The sequence below is a fragment of the Fopius arisanus genome, unplaced genomic scaffold, assembly GCF_000806365.1.
Source record: "Fopius arisanus strain USDA-PBARC FA_bdor unplaced genomic scaffold, ASM80636v1 scaffold00079, whole genome shotgun sequence".
Lineage (NCBI taxonomy): Eukaryota > Metazoa > Arthropoda > Insecta > Hymenoptera > Braconidae > Fopius > Fopius arisanus.
The window spans coordinates 224,612-229,576 of record NW_011887818.1 but is presented as its reverse complement, the minus strand read 5'-3'; the positions used below and the strand labels follow the sequence as shown (position 1 = coordinate 229,576).

The 4,965-nt window shown below is 33.2% G+C and overlaps 1 protein-coding gene across 1 annotated transcript in view; it reads right to left on the bottom strand.

Annotated features, from left to right (window-relative positions):
• The window catches only part of Src64B (Tyrosine-protein kinase Src64B), a 14,613-nt gene extending 9,654 nt beyond the window's left edge, over positions 1 to 4,959 (bottom strand). Inside the window, exon 1 of the mRNA XM_011310942.1 lies at positions 4,738 to 4,959. The gene's annotated coding sequence lies outside the window, so the exon portion shown is untranslated. The remainder of the gene's footprint in view (positions 1 to 4,737) is intronic.
• Between the last annotated feature and the right edge of the window lie 6 nt (positions 4,960 to 4,965).

Genomic DNA, 4,965 nt, shown 5'->3' with positions numbered 1-4,965 from the left:
GCTTGTGGTCGCCCACCTTTATCAAGCCAGGCCTCACTGAGCTCGACATTCCTCTCCTAGATACAAACACTCAGGAAATAAATTCTATTTTCACAAGTACGGCTTTACTTGTGTCAAGAAACTTATATCTCGACAATTGACAAGACGACAATATTTTATCATCTTTCAGTCATCTTTTGTTTAAATTCTATTTTGATAACCTAAAATATGTTAACATTATAAAAAATACACAGTTTAACATTGCGCCTAGCTGCCACTTGAGCTGGTGGAGAGCAATGGTAAGCTGAGGATTTTTTATATTTTTTTTTTGTAAACTTTTTCCTCTTTTTTTTTCATTATTTTTTTATAACCACTCGAGCACGAATTTAATCCCAATTTTTAATATATTTTATGCTAACAAGATAGAATTTAAACAAAAGATCAAGTTCGATAGATAGTTCATGTGGGCCTTAAGAACAGAATTAACACTTTCATGGAAGACAGGAAATTTATATAGCGTTCCACATCTTGTGACCTCACAGGAAATCGTTGGATAGGCATTTGGATTAGGTAGGAAGGATTACATGTCTAAATTCAACACACACGTTCAACACAGTTTTCAACACAATTTTCAACAAAATAAGGAAAATTAGTTACGTATACAAGTCAATAATTTAATTTGAAAAAATAATAATAGTAATTCAATTTGACACCATAATACAACACTCAAGAGTTCAGAGTCTAATTTTTTTCAATTTCTTTATACTTTACCGCTATTTTTGAATTTTTATTAAATTGACTTTCATACATAAATAATTACCCTTATTTCGTTTAGAATTGTGTTGAAAGTGTATGTTAAATTCGCATGTGTCGAAATTTACGTGCGTTATTTAGACCTGCAATAATAAAATGTGAGCCAGGAAAATTCCCGATATGATTTGACACGAAAAATTACCTTTCAATAACAAATTTTGTACTTTTTTTGTTTTTAAAATGAAGAGCAATTTGTTCATAAAGAGGCGAATTCTCAAATTACAGGTTTGGGAGAAGGCATATGTTAAATTTAAAATTTCGAAACGATTTAATGGATTGAGTCAACGAGAGTTGATTTGATAAATTACTTTCTTATCAGAAATAAATTATTATAGTCGTTAGGACCAGTACAGAATTGGTTGACGATATCTTTTCCAATTTCAGTGTCACATATTTACTTCTTGTCCATTTTCGACTCATGAGTTTCTTAATACAAGTCAAACCGTATTTGTGGAAGAATTTTTTCGGTCGGTGTACATATAGTTTCAATGAAAATAGTAGATAAGGCGGTAGCAATAAAAAGCTGTACCAGAGGGAAGTAAAAACTAAAAGACAAAGTGCCCGTCAGAGAACGGTGTGCGATAGATGAAACAGCATTTCTTGTGGTTTTTTTTATTAAATCGGAAGTGAATGGATGGGATACCGGTATGAAGCTCTAGGGCCTAGAGTCTAGGCGATCAGGAAAAGCTGCCCAAAGGTTCCATTTTGGACTCAATGGAAGAACCATTTTCTAGGGATAGAAATGAAGGGGGGCAGAACATCCTTATTACATCCTTTAGCCCCTCTTTTGCTAAAATTATCGGTTTTTTTTAGTTTTCTGAGAAATTGTTGATCCGATTGATACGAAAAAATATACCATTTTCACATTTTTTTATCATTATTTAACGAGTCCCGAAATGTCATAATCATGCAATAATTTTTCGGTGTGTTTTTTAAATTTTCAAAAATCCATAAAACTTTATAAAAAATATAGTCAAAATATTTGTTAGAAAATTCCAAAGATCGGCAATTCTGGCTAAACGAGGGTAGGACATCCTTACCAGAGACTGTTGGATTTCGGGGATTTCCCCGGCTACAAAATTATTCCACGCCTTTCAAGTTTTATTTTTCTCATTTGAGGGAGGATAGTTTATTGCCACATTTCTTTGGGATTGTCCCTAGTTGTCAAAAGCGAAAATGTCTTAAATCCTTCATTAGTTTTTATAATACTTGAATATTCTCAAAAATACATCTGGTGACCAGATATGGTTGGGAAAGGTAAAAGGAAAATATTTCTAGAGGTGGGAAATATATTGCCCTCTACGGGACAACAGGGCCTTGCTCGTATACCTTGTCAGTCACTTGTGGTAAAATTATTATAAGTAAAATTATTTAAACGTTAACCAACGTGTTTTCTTACTTTTAACTCCATAATCCAACAGAAAGTATTATTTTCTACGATGGGTACAACTTAATACGTTCATTTCAATGTTAAAAGGGCTTTAGACGATTGTTTTCAGCAATGAGTTTGTTATTGAAATCGCTGCTTGACAATATAATGCATCTATGAGAGAAACGACTCAAGCCTAATAATTTATTTGATTATTTTTTTCTCCTTTTCGCGTAAAATAAAAGTAACGCCGCACTGTTTCGATCGATTTGAAATTTTTACCTTTTTACGATAAAAGAAACCTAATTGAATAAAATACTTAAATTACAAGTTCAAAGAAAATTTATGTTAACGAATTGGTGTAAGAACTGATCAGACTAGAAGAAAAAACCTAATAAATTTTTTTTATAATTGACGAGTTCGTCAATTCTGAAAAGAAACTGCAGACAATTTTTTTCGAATACTTGGGAGCAGCACGATTCGTAATTATTTAAGGCTCTGACTATGAATACTGATTATTTGCAGGTACTGAATTGTATTTATATTTTCAGTTCCTGTTAGTAGTTGTTCGAAACATTTCCCTGCTTTTCATTACAAGAGAAGTTTTGGACTAAATACTAAAATATTCCATCTGAGAAGAATCCTTGAATTTGCGGATGTGAACAAAATCAGAAAGCCCCCTATTTTCATCATTGCAATACTGCAAAACCTCAGACTTGAAAACTTTTAAAGAAAATTCGATAAAATTTCTGTAGCAAAGCAAAAACTAATTAAGTTAACGTACCTCTCTGGTAAGTTTTTCGAAAATATCTCTGAAATAAGAAGAGATAATAACATTTTTGTTAAAATCTTTTCTGTAGAACTAATTGAGAACTACGAAAACAATTATTTTCAAAGTTTTGGAAACTCCCTTAGTTTGGAAAAAATATCCGAAAATCCTGCCAAAGGGTGAGTCAACTTCTTCGTCAACCACTTAACTACAGATATTGGCAGTAAAAAATTCAATATGTGACCTATAGATTTGCATATATATTTATTTCCGTGATGGTTGAGTCACTTGGTGTGCAATTTCACTAGAGATTTCATTCTTCCAATTAGGTACCTCGAGAGCCAACAAAAGGTTCCCCATATCAAATGTTTTAGACGAAGATATATTGATAAATGTTATCTTCGTCGTACTCATGAAGGAAACCTAGCGATCGCAGTGCCATTACTGCGTAAACTGGCCACCGATCGACTAGCAACTAGCAACTAGCAACTACTTGATAGACTTGACTTGCACTCACAAATAATTACTTTTCTCGAATAAGCAGAATGACCTAATTCTCTAAAATCTCACCCTAAAATTACCATTCAATTTTCTCGCCTTAAACGAATTACTTCAACACCAGCAAACACAATTGACAGGAATAATCTCTCTTTTCTGAAGGTGCAACTGTGTTCTCATATAAACAAGAAAAAAATTGTTAAATAAATGCCAACACCTATGCCAACTACAGCTCCAATTCTTTCTGTCAATTTAACGGACTTGGCAGAAGTAAATTCATTTATCGGAAGTAATTTTTTTTGTAATGTAATATGTGCACGAGTTTCCTCTATCGAATCGTTTATTCAATTACAGCCAGAGACATGCGTGTGAAAATTCGCCTCGATTGAATAATGAAAAAACAAGTATATTCTACAGTAATTCTCAAGATAATACAGTTCTACCATAACCATGACCCTCTACCCATCCACACATGTTTGCGGTCATGCGCCTCCATTCAACAAAGACATTTGTTATGAAAAATATTCAGTGATTTTCCTTCCAGACCCTCTCTCTACCACCAATAAAAATAACAGTACACTTTAAAGGGGTATATTTGTTACGATGGTTATCTTAGAAATCATCTAAAATCCAATAAATGTCAATTAATGTCATTAGCAAGTGCACTGCTATCCAATAACGCCCATTAACAAAAGGAGAGATTGAAATGATACGAATTCCCCTAACGCGAGAAAATTCAATAGTGCGTTCATTGATGTCACTTAATTTTCTAACTCCTTTGATGTAAAAATACCCAAACTATTTCACTGGGAACATGGAGCCTCACGAGAGGAAGACCAGAAACATTAATTCTCTCTTCCAAGAAGAATGAATGAATGTTTTAATGTATATGAAAAATGTAAACACGTCCAGAGTTTGGAATGTATTTTAGATAGCATATCATGACATAAATGCAGGGAACACCAAATGAAAGGAATAGTACGATTCACTGTTCATTATTTAGCGGAAAAAGGCAGTCTTTCCTGTTGATAATCGAAATGTACGTGAATTGTCACATCACCGGAAATAACGCTAAATATATAGTTTTTTTTTCAATTTGAGTGAGTAATGAATAAAAGAAGTTTGTGATGGCTGAAACCAATAATTTTTTTTGTATGGGACAAATGAACCTCCATTTTACCACGACATTGTTTTTCTATTTTCTGGCTCAGTGACTGGTGCTGTCAACATACATTCGATATCCTGCAGGAGAGCCATGAATAAATCTCTTGAAATATTTACAACAAAAATAGAAAAAAATAAAGATTACCTCTCGTGTATTCATTTGAAAAGTACTCCACGAATAATCCGTCAATATGAGTGAAATGAATGGACTAGAAAGAATCACGCACTGTATCCAAACAATCACTCGGGATATGAATCAGATTGCATTCAATACATATATGTGTGTATATACTGGAGTGGCTGAATGTAGATAAACTTTGTGTTTGATGCACCCATAAACTGAGGAACGAACTGTCAGTCACAGTGAATTATT